This window comes from Pristiophorus japonicus, chromosome 14 (assembly GCF_044704955.1).
Source record: "Pristiophorus japonicus isolate sPriJap1 chromosome 14, sPriJap1.hap1, whole genome shotgun sequence".
Lineage (NCBI taxonomy): Eukaryota > Metazoa > Chordata > Chondrichthyes > Pristiophoridae > Pristiophorus > Pristiophorus japonicus.
The window spans coordinates 11,102,749-11,118,090 of NC_091990.1; positions in this window are offsets into that span (position 1 = coordinate 11,102,749).

Here is a 15,342-nt window from a genome sequence, read left to right on the forward strand (position 1 = left end):
TATCAGGCCCCGGGGATTTATCGGCCTTCAATCCCATCAATTTCCCTAACACAATTTCCCACCTAATAAGGATATCTTTCAATTCCTCCTTCTCACTCGACCCACTATCCCCTAGTACATTCGGAAGGTTATTTGTGTCTTCCTTCGTGAAGACAGAACTGAAATATTTGATCAATTGGTCTGCCATTTCTTTGTTCCCCATTATAAATTCACCTGAATCCGTTTGTCTTCGCTAATCTTTTTCTCTTCACATATTTATAGAAGCTTTTGCAGTCAGTTTTTATGTTCCCTGCAAGCTTCCTCTCGTATTCTATTTTCCCCCTCTTAATTAAACCCTTAGTCCTCCTCTGTTGAATTCTAAATTTCTCCCAGTGCTCAGGTTTGTTGCTTTTTCTAGCCAATTTATATGCCTCTTCCTTGGCTTTAACATTATCCTTAATTTCCCTTGTTAGCCACGGTTCAGCCACCTTCCCCGTTTTATTTTTACTCCAGACAGGGATGTACAATTGCTGAAGTTCATCCATGTGATCTTTAAATGTTTGCCATTGTTTATCCACCATCAACCCTTTAAGTATCCTTTGCCAGACTATTCTAGCCAATTCAGGCCTCATACCATCGAAGTTACCTTTCCTTAAGTTCAGGACCCTAGTTTCCGAATTAACTGTGTCACTCTCCATCTTCATAAAGAATTCTACCATAGTATGGTCATTCTTCCCCAAGGGGCCTCGCACAACAAGATTGCTAGTTAGCCCTTTCTCATTACACATCACCCAGTCTAGGATGGCCAGCTCTCTAGTTGGTTGCTCGACATATTGGTCCAGAAAACCATCCCAAATACACTCCAAGAAATCCTCCTCCACCGCATTGTTACTAGTTTGGTTAGCCCAATCAAAATGTTGATTAAAGTCGCCCATGATAACTGCTGTACCTTTATTGCACACATCCCTTATTTCTTGTTTGAGGCTGTCCCCAACCTCACTACTACTGTTTGGTGGTCTGTACACAACTCCCACTAGCGTTTTTTGCCCTTTGGTATTCCGCAGCTCCACCCATACAGATTCCACATCATCCAGGCTAATGTCCCTCCTTACTATTGCATTAATTTCCTCTTTAACCAGCAATGCCACCCCGCCTCCTTTTCCTCTCTGCCTATCCTTCCTAAATGCTGAATACCCCTGGATGTTGAGTTCCCAGCCTTGGTCACCCTGGAGCCATGTCTCCGTGATGCCAATTACATCATATCTGTTAACTTTTATCTGCGCAGTTAATTCGTCTACCTTATTCCGAATACTTCTCACATTGAGGCACAGAGCCTTCAGGCTTGTCTTTTTAACACACTTTGCCCCTTTAAAGTTTTGCTGTAATGTGGCCCTTTTTGTTTTTTGCCCTCCACTTTTACTATTCTCCTTTCTATCTTTTGCTTCTGACTCCATTTTATTTCCCTCTGTCTCCCTGCACAGGTTCCCATCCCCCTGCCATGTTAGTTTAAATCCTCCGCAACAGCACTAGCAAACACTCCCCCTAGGACATTGGTTCCGGTCCTGCCCAGGTGCAGACCGTCCGGTTTGTACTGGTCCCACCTCCCCCAGAACCGGTTCCAATGTCCCAGGAATTTGAATCCCTCCCTTGTGCACCACTGCTCAAGCCACGTATTCATCTGCGCTATCCTGTGATTCCTACTCTGACGAACACGTGGCACTGGTAGCAATCCTGAGATTACTACTTTTGAGGTTCTACTTTTTAATTTCGCTCCTAGCTCCCTAAATTCGTCTCAGAGGACCTCATCCCGTTTTTTACCTATATCGTTGGTACCTATATGCACCACGACAACTGGCTGTTCACCCTCCCTTTTCAGAATGTCCTGCAGCCGCTCCGAGACATCCTTGACCCTTGCACCAGGGAGGCAACATACATAGAAACATAGAAAATAGGTGCAGGAGCAGGCCATTCAGCCCTTCTAGCCTGCACCGCCATTCAATGAGTTCATGGCTGAACATGAAACTTCAGTACCCCCTTCCTGCTTTCTCGCCATAACCCTTGATCCCCCGAGTAGTAAGGACTTCATCTAACTCCCTTTTGAATATATTTAGTGAATTGGCCTCAACTACTTTCTGTGGTAGAGAATTCCACAGGTTCACCACTCTCTGGGTGAAGAAGTTTCTCCTCATCTCGGTCCTAAATAGCTTACCCCTTATCCTCAGACTGTGACCCCTGGTTCTGGACTTCCCCAACATTGGGAACATTCTTCCTGCATCTAACCTGTCTAAACCCGTCAGAATTTTAAACGTTTCCATGAGGTCCCCTCTCATTCTTCTGAACGCCAGTGAATACAAGCCCAGTTGATCCAGTCTTTCTTGATAGGTCAGTCCCGCCATCCCGGGAATCAGTCTGGTGAATCTTCGCTGCACTCCCTCAATAGCAAGAATGTCCTTCCTCAAGTTAGGAGACCAAAACTGTTCACAATACTCCAGGTGTGGCCTCACCAAGGCCCTGTACAACTGTAGCAACACCTCCCTGCCCCTGTATTCAAATCCCCTCGCTATGAAGGCCAACATGCCATTTGCTTTCTTAACCGCCTGCTGTACCTGCATGCTAACCTTCAATGACTGATGTACCATGACACCCAGGTCTCGTTGCACCTCCCCTTTTCCTAATCTGTCACCATTCAGATAATAGTCTGTCTCTCTGTTTTTACCACCAAAGTGGATAACCTCACATTTATCCACATTATACTTCATCTGCCATGCATTTGCCCACTCACCTAACCTATCCAAGTCACTCTGCAGCCTAATAGCATCCTCCTCGCAGCTCACACTGCCACCCAACTTAGTGTTATCCGCAAATTTGGAGATACTGCATTTAATCCCCTCGTCTAAATCATTAATGTACAATGTAAACAGCTGGGGCCCCAGCACAGAACCTTGCGGCACCCCACTAGTCACTGCCTGCCATTCTGAAAAGTACCCGTTTACTCCTACTCCTACTCCTGGAGTCTCGGTTGCGGCTGCAGAAACACCTATCTATTCCCCTTACAATCGAGATTTACCACAGTACATGTGGGATATCAGTTCCCCAGGCGGGATCATCCCTTTCTGAATCAGTTTCATTATTTGACATGGCATTGAAGGACGACTGATGGGTGTGTAGTTGTCCATCTCTGATTTGTCACTGTTTCTGAATGTAGGTACTACGTTGCACTGCTTCCAATCTACTGGTGCCTCCCTAGTGCCCAGTGATTCCCTCATCTGTTCGTCAATGCCTCCCACATCTCCTCCCAAGTCTCCTTAACCAATCTGACATAAATGTCATCGGCTGGAAATTACTTTGGATAAGGCCCCTCGAGAGGGTCGGAACAGGGGCGCTAACGGTTTTGCAGCTGTGAGCATCGGTCTTGGTGCCGTCCGGCAAATTCCGTGTGCCGGTACTGGCGGGGCTGAGGAGTATCACCCAGGAGCGCCGCGCCGGTGTGCAACGCCCCCGGTATCGCCACGGAAACAACATTTGGTTTGCGCTGCACCCGAGTGACCCCGCCAGAGAAAGCCTGGCGTGCAGAGCTGTCCCGGGGCGCTACAGGAAGGAATGACTGCGTGACTTAAGTGTGATTGATATTTTTATTTTTGCGATTTAACTTTATTTGGGGCGAGCAATGTATCGGGTATGTTTTTTGTGTTTTTTGTTCCGATTCTTTTTTTTTGCGGAGAAGCCTCTCTCAGGGCGCTACGAAGCCTGGTCTTTAGCGCGGGATATTCAATTGCTCCCCCGGCCTAGCGCCCTGAGAGGGGTGAGGAACGCCTCCCTCAGCTCTCTGCCCCACTCTCAGGGCGCAACTGCTGAATTTTCTGGCTGTCATCACAAACCATTTTTCCGGCACTAAATTTAACGACCGCCCAACATTAGTGCCTTAAAAACCCACCAACTGAATTTCCAATCCAGTTTATTGTTTAATTTAGCCCTTTTAGACGGTCTAGGACTTCCATCTGATTCATACCAAAGCCATTATTTTGCTTTGCGGGACGTAGAGTAGCATTTTTGTCTCCATCGCCAGCAGCTCACACCAGAAGCTGTTGTTGTCCGACGAGTTTTAACAGTCAGTTTTCAGAGCATACTGCTGTACATTTTCAGGTCTTTGATTCGTCTACAGTAGCAAAAAAACCCTGTACCGTGGCTAATGGGTGGAATGTGAAGCAAGCGGTGAATGTACAGAGCCTCATCATCATCATCAAAAGGGAGTTAGATATGGCCCTTATGGCTAAAGGGATCAAGGGGTATGGAGAGAAAGCAGGAAAGGGGTACCGAGGTGAATGATCAGCCATGAACTCATTGAATGGCGGTGCAGGCTCGAAGGGCCGAATGGCCTACTCCTGCACCTATTTTCTATGTTTCTATGTTTCTATCATAGGCGATCCCTCGAACGAGGATGACTTGCTTCCACGAGAGTTCACAGATGTTTCAATGAAGGACCCGATGGTCCAGTCCTGAACTCTAATTGAAGGGTGGAAGATGCCTGTGCGTGGATTTTTTTAACGTGGGGTGGCCGTTGCACACGGGCTTGACAGAGCTCGGTCTTGTCAAGGGTTAACCAGGAAGACTGGAGACCTGCTCTGCTGCACGGACCTAGTGCGCACACATATCGCAGTGCGGGCTGGGCCCATGCTGCCCCCTGGGCCCTTGGCTCTTCTGGGCCCCGTACCCTCATTCGCTGCGCCTCCGCCCACGATGATCCAGGGCCCGGCGCTCTATTTATAGCCCCGACCTGCGGTGGTGTTCTCATTGTGGGCCGCCCCGACCTGTGTCACAGCAGATAAGTAGAGTTAACACCATGGCACTAGTTTGAAGAAGAGCAGGGGATTTATCCCCGGTGTCCTGGGCCAATATTTATCCCTCAATCAGCATCACACAAAAAACAGATGATCTGGTCATTATCACATTGCTGTTTGTGGGAGCTTGCTGTGCACAAATAGGCTGCCGCGTTTCCCACATTACAACAGTGACTACACTCCAAAAGTACTTCATTGGCCTTAAATCACTTTGGGACGTCCGGTGGTCGTGAAAGGCGCTATATAAATGCAAGTCTTTCCTTTCTTTCTATTCCCTTTGTTCTCACTGAGTAATTATCCGACTGATCCCAATTGGCAGTAATTCACAGGTGTCAATGCTATTGTGTTTATGAGCAGTATAGGTGTGTGCTATGGAGCCTTTCATGTAACCATTAATTGACATTCTGATTCAGGATTCACACACAAATGAGGTAACTATGCTTAAAGCAGTCCTTTCCAAACCTCCAGATTTACATAATTCAAAACAGGGCAAACCAGTTAATGAGTAATCTGCTCTTGGCCCTCGCTGGAAAAAGACAGAAAGAAAGACTTGCATTTATATAGTGCCTTTCATGGCCTCAGGATGTCCCAAAAGCACTTTACAGCCAATGAAGTACTTTTGGAGTGTAGTCACTGTTGTAATGTAGGAAACGCGTCAGACAATTTGCGCACAGCAAGCTCCCACAAACAGCAATGTGATAATGACCAGATCATCTGTCTTTTGTATGATGCTGATTGAGAGATAAGTATTGGCCAGGATACCGGGGATAACTCCCCTGCTCTTCTTTGAACTAATGCCATGGGATCTTTTACATCCACCTGAGAGAGCAAGCCGGGCCCTCGGTTTAACGACTCATCGGAAAAACGTTGAGTGTAAGTGGACCTCAGGGTGGAGGATTCAGCTTGGCTGTGATGCACCAATGGTTGAATAGTTTGCTGACCCACTAGCTGCTTTACATTGAGTTTAGTGACTGCTGCTGCCTATCCATGGCTTAGTGTCGGATTACCTAACGCCAGGGTCTTCCCAGTAGCTGGCCGGAGAAATCGCTCAGGTTTGCTGTGGTTGCCAACAGCCCTGTGAAACCGCAGGATGGGGCACGGACAGCCCACCAAGCATTGGGCAGTCGGAGGGGGCATTGGAGGGCTGTCACTGTCGGTAGAACCTCCCACTCCAGCAGGAATTGTGGCTTAACGAATGAAGATGACGAAAACTGGAGATTTTAATGAACAGCTGAATAGTTTGTTTCATTATTCATTCTCATCCTGGTTTACAAATCCCTCCATAGCCTCGCCCCTCCCTATCTGTAATCTCCTGCATCGTGGGCCGCCCCGACCTGTGTGAGAACACCACTGCAGATCGGGGCTATAAATAGAGCTGGAGCGCCGGACCCTGGAACATTGTGGGCGGAGGTGCGGCGAGTGAGGGTGCGGGGCCCAGAAGAGTCGAGGGCCCAGGGGCAGCACGGGTCCAGCCCACACTGCGATATGTGTGCACACTAGGTCCGTGCAGCAGAGCAGGTCTCCAGTCGTCCTGGTTAATCCTTGCCACTGGATAAAGACCTAGCTCTGTCAAGCCCGTGTGGTGGCTGATGTGCAACGGTCACCACGCGTTAAAAAAATCCACGCACAGGCACCTTCCACCCCCTCAACTGGAGTTCAGGACTGGAACATCGGGTCCTTCATTGAAACATCTGTGAACTCTTGTGGAAGCAAGTTATCCTCGCTCGAGGGACCGCGTATGATATGAATCTCCTCCAGCCCCACAACCCTCCCGAGATGTCTGTGATCCTCTAATTCTGCCCTCTTGAGCATCCCTGATTATAATCGCTCCACCATTGGTGGCTGTAAAGTCCTGATCCTGCAGTACAGATTCACACGAGGCACATACTGAAGTCAAGGTCACTCAGGACCTGCACCTTTATTACACAGCTCTCGAATGCCACACTTGCCTGAGGCCTGTCCTTATATACCTGTCTGGGACAGGTATCCAGTGTCTCCTGCAAGTGCACCCCTGGTGGTAAGGTAAGCTTGTGGTTACAGGTCATCTCTAGTTACAGTCATGTATAGCATGGTAAGATACAGTTATGTACAGTAGTTTGAGATACATGACATCACCCTCCCCCTTATTGTCTTTATAGGTTCAGTCTTTCAGGTGGTCTACGCTCTCGCGTGGAGCGTCTTAGTTGTGGTTCAGTTGTTTGCCTTGGTGCCTGTTCTTCTTTCGGGTGTGATTGCTGGTATCTCGCCTGGGCTGTCTGTTTCGTTCAGTGTGATTGCTGGTATCTCGCCTGGGCTGTCTGTTTCGTTCAGTGTGATTGCTGGTATCTCGCCTGGGCTGTCTGTTTCGTTCAGTGTGATTGTTGGTATCTTGCCTGGGCTGTCTGTTGGGATTGCCCTTTCCTCAGGTTGTTCCCTCTGTCTGTCCACCAGGTGTGGTGTGAGTTCCACATTGTAGTCTGCCTCTGGTTCAGCAGTGTTGTTGTTAAATCTACTTCTGACTTGGTCTACATGTCTCCGGCAGGTTTGGCCATTGTCCATTTGTACCACCAGTAGCCTGTTTCCTTCCTTGCTTGTTACTGTCCCTGCAAGCCATTTGGGACCCCTGTCATAGTTTAGCACAAACACTTTGTCCTCTATCTCATTCCATCTCCCCCTCGAATTTCGGTCATGGTACTCGGTTAGCTTACGGCGCTTTACCTCAACAATTTCATGCATGTCTGGGAGGATTAATGAGAGCCTTGTCTTTAAGGTCTGTTTCATTAATAGTTATGCAGGGGGAACTCCAGTCAACGAATGCGGACGAGATCTGTATGCCAGCAACAGTCGCGACAGGCGGCCCTGCAGCGTGGGACCTTGGATTTTGAGCATGCCTTGTTTAATGATCTGCACTGCTCGCTCCGCCTGGCCATTGGAGGCAGCTTGAACGGTGCCGTCTTAACGTGATTTATGCCGTGGTCACTTATAAAATCTTGGAATTCTGCGCTGGTGAAGCATGGACCATTATCACTGACCAATATGTCAGGAATGCCGTGCATTGCGAACATGGTTCCAAGGCTCTCCACAGTGGTGGAGGTGGTGTTCGAGTTTAAAATGGTGCATTCGATCCACTTAGAAAATGCATCTACAACTACGAGGAACATTTTGCCCATGAATGGGCCTGCATAGTCTACGTGCACCCGCGACCACGGTTTGGTGGGCCAGGGCCAGGGGCTCAGGGGGGGCCTCCCTGTGGGCATTACTGAGTTGGGCACAAATGGTGCACCGTCGGACGCAGAGGTCCAAGTCCGTGTCAATGCCAGGCCACCAAACGTGGGATCTGGCTATGGCCTTCATGAGAATGATCCCCGGGTGCTCACGGTGGAGCTCCCGGACAAATGCCTCTCTGCCTCGCAGAGGCATAACTACTCAGTTGCCCCACATCAGGCAGTCTGCTTGTAGTGACAGCTCATGCATGCGCCTATGGAAAGGTTTGATCTCCTCAGGGCAGGCATCGCGAGCCTCTGCCCAGTCACCAGTTAAGACACATCTTTTTACGAGGGATAACGTGGGGTCGCTGGTCGTCCAGGCTCTGATTTGGCGAGCCATCATGGGCGAACCTGTGGATTCAAAGGCATTGATTGCCATGACTATCTCACAGTCCTGTTCGTCAGACCCTTCCGTGGTCGCCAGGGGTAGCCTGCTAAGCGCGTCGGCACAGTTGTCTGTGCCTGGCCTGTGCCTTATGGTGTAATCGTAAGACGCCAGCATGAGTGCCACCGTTGAATGCGTGCCGAGGCGTTGCCGTTTATTGCCTTGCACTCGGATAGCAGGGACGTGAGAGGTTTGTGGTCGGTTTCTAACGCGAACTTGGCCCCGAAAAGGTATTGGTACATCTTTTTGACACCGTACACGCACGCGAGTGCCTCCTTCTCCACCATTCCGTACCTGCACTCCACCCGCGAAAGTGACCTGGAGGCATAAGCTATGGGTTGTAATTTATCCGCACTATTGACATGTTGTAAAACGCACTCGACCCCGTACGCTGACACATCACATGTAAGAACTAGCTTTTTACCTGGATCAAAGAAAGCCAAAACACTGTTGGAACACAGAAGGTTGCGTGCCTTATTGAAGGCGAGTTCCTGGGCGTCCCCCCAAAACCAATCGCACTCCTTCCTGAGTAGCACGTGGAGAGGCTCCAGCAGCGTGCTTAAGTTCTGCATAAAGTTCCCAAGTAATTGAGTAGCCCGAGAAAGGTGCGCAGTTCTGAGACATTCTGGGGCCTGGATGCCAGGCGAATTGCTTCGGTTTTGGACTTTGTTGGGTGGATTCCATCAGCGGCAATCCTTTTGCCCAAAAATTCAACCTCGGGCGCGAGAAACAGGCACTTGGATTTCTTAACTCTTAGGCTTACCCGAACCAACCGCTTTAGTACTTCCTCCAAATTGCGGAGATGGGAGTCGGTGTCCCTGCCCGTGATAAGTATGTCGTCTTGAAATACAACCGTGCCCGGAATGGACTTGAGCAGACTCTCCATGTTGCGCTGGAATATAGCAGCTGCCGACCTGATGCCGAATGGGCATCGATTGTACATGAAAAGGCCTCGATGTGTGTTGATGGTGGTGAGTAGCTTGGACTCGTCGGTCAATTCTTGCGTCATATACGCAGATGTGAGATCTAATTTTGAGAAAAGTTTTCCTCCAGCCACTGTGGCAAATAAGTCCTCCGCTCTGGGCAGCGGGTATTGATCCTGTCGGGAGACTCTGTTTATGGTAGATTTGTAGTCCCCACAGATTCGTACGGATCCATCAGGCTTCATGACTGGGACGATGGGACTTGCCCAGTCGCTAAATTCCACAGGTGATATAATGCCTTCCCGCAGAAGCCTGTCCAGTTCATGTTCAATCTTTTCCCTCATCACATAGGGCACAGCTCTAGCCTTGTGAAGGACCGGTCTAGCATCCTGTGTGATGTAGATTTTGACTTTAGCCCCTTTGAAGGTGCCCACACCTGGCTGAAAGAGATGTTCAAATCGACTTAGAACTGTTGAGCAGGAGGTCCGTTTCTCTGACGACATGGCGTGAACATCATCCCATCCTCATCGCCACTGTAAAGTCCTGTCCCTGCAGTACAGATTCATACGAGGCACATTCTGAAGTCAAGGTCACTCAGGACCTGCACCTTTATTACACAGCTCTCGAATGCCACACTTGCCTGAGACCTGTCCTTACATACCTGTCAGGGACAGGTATCCAGTGTCTCCTGCAAGTGCACTCCTGGTGGTAAGGTAAGCTTGTGGTTACAGGTCATCTCTAGTTACAGTCACGTATAGCATGGTAAGGTACAGTTATGTACAGTAGTGTGAGATACATGACAGTGGCCGTACCTTCTGTTGCCTAGGCCCCAAGCTCTGGAACTCTCTGCCTAAACCTCTCCGCCTCTCTACCTCTCTTTCCTCCTTTAAGGCCTACCTCTTTGACCAAGCTCACCTGCCCTAATTTCTCCTTATGTGATTCGGTGTCAAATTCTTGTTTTATAACACTGCTGTGCAGCGCCGTGGAACGTTTCACTACGTTAAAGGCGCTATATAAATGCAAGTTGTTGTTCATTATTGTGAGTGCTCTTGCCGTCAGTGGGATCGGATTGGCAGATACAGTGAGACTGATGCTGGGGAGTTGAATTAACGTCAGCTGAACTGTATCTTGTTGATGTTGTAATTCAAGAACAGCATTTAAATTCATTCACACTGGTGGGCAGTTCCAGTGGATACACTCCGTTAAATAAAATCAAGATCTATGCATGAATGCGCGTGCATGATGCATAGATCGGCACATTCGATGCTCTGTGCATAGTCACTGCAGTGATGCAATCCTTAGTGACTGTAATGTACTGTGCCAATGAATAACACAGACTGTGTTGGTGTCTGCAACTCGTCACATACACTGCTTTCTCACAGTCTGGGTATTTGTAGCCAAGTTTGAAGCACATTGTTTATACATCCATTTCATAAGAACATAAGAAATAGGAACAGGAGTAGGCCATGCGGCCCCTCGAGCCTGCTCCGCCATTCAATAAGATCATGGCTGATCTGATCTTGGGCTCAGCTCTACTTCCCTGCCCGTTTCCTCATAACCCTTCACTCCCTTATCGCTCAAAAATCTGTCTATCTCCACCTTAAATATATTCAATGACCCAGCTTCCAGATCAGTCCGAGGCAGAGAATTCCAAAGATTCCCAACCCTTTGAGAGAAGAAATTCCTCCTCATCTCGGTCTTATTCTGAAACTATGCCCCCTAGTTCTAGATTCCCCCACGAGGGGAAACATTCTCTCTGCATCTACCCTGTCAAGCCCCCTCAGAATCTTATAAGATCACCTCTCATTCTTCTAAACTCCAAAGAGTACAGGCCCAACCTGCTCAACCTTTCCTCATAAGACAACCCTTTCATCCCAGGAATCAACTGAGTGAACTTTCTCTGAACTGCCCCGGATTTTGGATATCACTAAACACAGTGGTTGACGGGGAGAATCTCACCTTGGGAGGCGATGTATCGGAGAGGACCAACTTATGTCATTGGCGCATATCCCAGGGGCACCACCAGAAATCTGAAAGCACACTGCCCTCTGCCCTTTTCAACCAGGGATGAGAAAAAAACAGGAAGGGGTGGAAATAGCCTTTTGAAAAATAGCATTCCATGCACATGGTATTGGGGGTAATATACTGACTTGGATAGAGAACTGGTTGGCAGACAGGAAGCCAAGAGTAGGAATAAACGGGTCCTTTTCAGAATGCCAGGCAGTGACCAGTGGGGTACCACAAGGTTCAGTGCTGGGACCCCAGCTATTTACAATATACATTAATGATTTAGACAAAGGAATTGAGTGTAATATCTCCAAGCTTGCAGATGACACTAAGCTGGGTGGCGGTGTGAGCTGTGAGGAGGATGCTAAGAGGCTGCAGGGTCATCATCATCATAGGCAGTCCCTCGGAATCGAGGAGGACTTGCTTCCACTCCCAAAGTCAGTTCTCTGGTGGCTGAACAGTCTGATACGAGAGCCATAGACCCTGTTACATGTGGGACAGACATTCATCGAGGGAAGGGATGGGCGGAGCTGGTTTTCCGCACGCTTCTTCCGCTGCCTGCGCTTGACCTCTTCACGCTCTTTGCGTTGAGACTCGAAGAGCTCAACGCCCTCCCGGATGCACTTTCTCCACCTCGGGCGGTCTTCGGCCAGGGTCTCCCAGGGAGGCTTTGAGGGTGTCCTTGTAACATTTCCGCTACCCACCTTTGGCTTGTTTACCATGGAGGAGCTCCGCATAAAGCATTTGCTTAGGGAGTCTCGTATCTGGCATGCAAACTATGTGGCCTGCCCAGCGAAGCTGATCGAGTGTGGTCAGTGCTTCCATACTGGGGATGTTAGCCTGGACAAGGACAGGTTAGGTGAGTGGGCAAATGCATGGCAGATGCAGTATAATGTAGATAAATGTGAGGTTATCCACTTTGGTGGCAAAAACAGGAAGGCAGAATATTATCTGAATGGTGACATTAGGAAAAGGGGAGGTACAATGAGACCTGGGTGTCATGGTACATCAATCATTGAAAGTTGGCATGCAGGTACAGCAGCCGGTGAAGAAGGCAAATGGCATGTTGGACTTCATAGCGAGAGGATTTGATTATAGGAGCAGGGAGGTCTTACTGCAGTGGTACAGGGCCTTGGTGAGGCCACACCTTGAATATTGTGTACAGTTTTGGTCTCCTAATCTGAGGAAGGACGTTCTTGCTATTGAGGGAGTGCAGCGAAGGTTCACCAGACTGATTCCTGGGATGGCAGGACTGACATATGAAGAAAGACTGGATCGACTAGGCTTATATTCTCTGGAATTTAGAAGAATGAGAGGGGATCTCATAGAAGCATATAAAATTCTGATGGGATTGGACAGGTTAGATGCAGGAAGAATGTTCCCGAAGTTGGGGAAATCCAGAACCAGGGGTTACAGTCTAAGGATAAGGGGTAAGCCATTTAGGACCGAGATCAGGAGAAACTTCTTCACCCAGAGAGTGGTGAACCTGTGGAATTCTCTACCACAGAAAGTTGTTGAGGCCAATTCGTTAGATATATTCAAAAGGGAGATAGATGTGGCCCTTATGGCTAAAGGGATCAAGAGGTATGGAGAGAAAGCAGGAATGGGGTACTGAAGTTGCATGATCAGCCATGAACTCGTTGAATGACGGTGCAGGCTCGAAGGGCCGAATGGCGTACTCCTGCACCTATTTTCTATGTTTCTATATAGCGATGTATTTTGAGACTTTTATTCTTTCCCCATTGGATGGCAACACAAGACTGTTGAGCTGGTACTGCGGGAGCAATGGTGGACGGCAGAAGCAATGCATTGTGGGACTGGATCATCAGTTTAAGCTGGCAGGTGTCGCCATGTGCCAAGTCAGCCCCCCCATCAGACCTGCCCCTCGGAAGGTGGGGGCCATGGGTCTCATGTAGGCCAGCAGGCGGAAGTTCGCAGTGCCAATTACAGGCATGGTTTGGTCAATTTCAGGCCGACTGTTACGTAAACAGTTTCAAAAAGCGTCAAAAAGACATCAAGGTTGATTAGATTTTGTTCAACCTTTGATTTAAAAAAAGAGGGACAGAGAGTGAGACTTAAGGCGCAGTGCAGCATTGCTGAAATGGTGTCCTGTAAATAGGTCTCTTGCTCTGAAGAGAAAGAAAGACTTGGATTTTTCTAGCAACTTTCACAACCACCGGATGTCTCAAAGTGCTTTACAGCCAATGAAGTACTTTTGGAGTGTAGTTACTGTTGTAATGTAGGAAACACGGCAGCCAATTTGTGCACAGCAAGCTCCCACACACAGCAATGTGATAGTTACCAGATAATCTGGGTTTTTTTGTTATGTGACTGATCACACTTGATCAGCTTTGCTGGGCGGGCCACATTGTTCACATGCCAGACACGAGACTCCCAAAGCAAGCGCTCTACTTGGAGCTCCTTCATGGGAAACGAGCCAAAAGTGGGCAGAGGAAACGTTACAAGGACACCCTCAAAGCCTCCCTGATAAAGTGCAACATCTCCACCGACACCTGGGGGTCCCTAGCCCAAGACCGCCCTAAATGGAGGAAGTGCATCCGGGAGGGCGCTGAGCACCTCGAGTCTCAACGCCAAGAGCGTGCAGAAATCAAGCGCAGGCAGCGGAAGGAGCGTGCGGCAAACCAGTCCCACCTGTGATCGAGTCTGTGGCTCTCGTATTGGACTGTTCAGCCACCAAAGGACTCACTTCAGGAGTGGAAGCAAGTCTTCCTCGATTCTGAGTGACTGCCTATGATGATGATGATAATTGAGGGATAAATATTGGCCCCAGGACACCAGGGATAACTCCCTGCTCTTCTTTGAAATAGTGTCGTGGGATCTTTTACATCCACCTGAGAGGGCAGACGGGGCCTCGATTTAACGTCTCATCCGAAAGACAAGCACTGCCAACAGTGCAACACTCTCCCAGCACTGCACTGGAGTGTCAGCCTAGATTTTTTGTGCTCAATTCTCTGGAGTGGGACTTGAGCCCGCAACCTTCTGACTCAGAGGGCAAGAGTGCCGCCCACTGAGCCACAGCTGACGACACTGCCAGCATTGCAGCACTCCCTCAGTACCGCACTGGATTGTCAGCCGAGATGTAAGTCCTCAAGTCTCTGGAGGAGGCAAAACAGCCAAAGATATAGTAAATTAAATACTTTTTCTGCCGTAGTTTGAATCTCAGTAATTGCTCAGGATCTTGGTGCGTTTGGGTGGCAGATTTGAAGCTTCTCGCAGGACATGAAAAGCAATGCTGGAAGGAGACACTGCTGCAACTCTGGCCACTGGGAGAATCCAAAGATACAGCTGTTCCATAGCGGGAGGGGTTGGCGACAAATGGAACAGTCGCAAGACAAGCTAACGATGTCAAGGGGCTGCGCCAGATATCATGCAAGGGACGTGATCGGGGCCCAGAAGAGGCGAGGACCCAGGGGCAGCACGGGCCCAGCTCACACTGCGATATGTGCGCGCACTCGGTCCGTGCAGCAGAGCAGGTCTCCAGTCGTCCTGGTTAACCCTTGCCACTGGACCAAGACCTCGCTCTGTCAAGCCCGTGTGGTGGCTGGTGTGCAACGGCCACCCCACGTTAAAAAAAGTCCACGCACAGGCATCTTCCACCCTTCAAGGTTTAGTTCGGGACCTGGGATTTTAGGTCCTTCATTGAAACACCTGTGAACTTTTTGACGTGGAAGCAAGTCATCCTCGACTCGAGGGACTGCCTATGATGAAGAACATAAGAAATAGGAACAGGAGAAGGACATACCCCCCCTCGAATCTGCTCTGCTATTCAAAAAGATCAAAGCGCTTTACAGCCAATGAAGTACTTATTGAAGTGTAGTCACTGTTGTAATGTGGGAAACGCGGCAGCCTATTTGAGCACAGCAAGCTCCCACAAACAGCAATGTGATAATGACCAGATAATCTATATTTAGTGATACTGATTGAGGGATAACTACTGGCCCTGG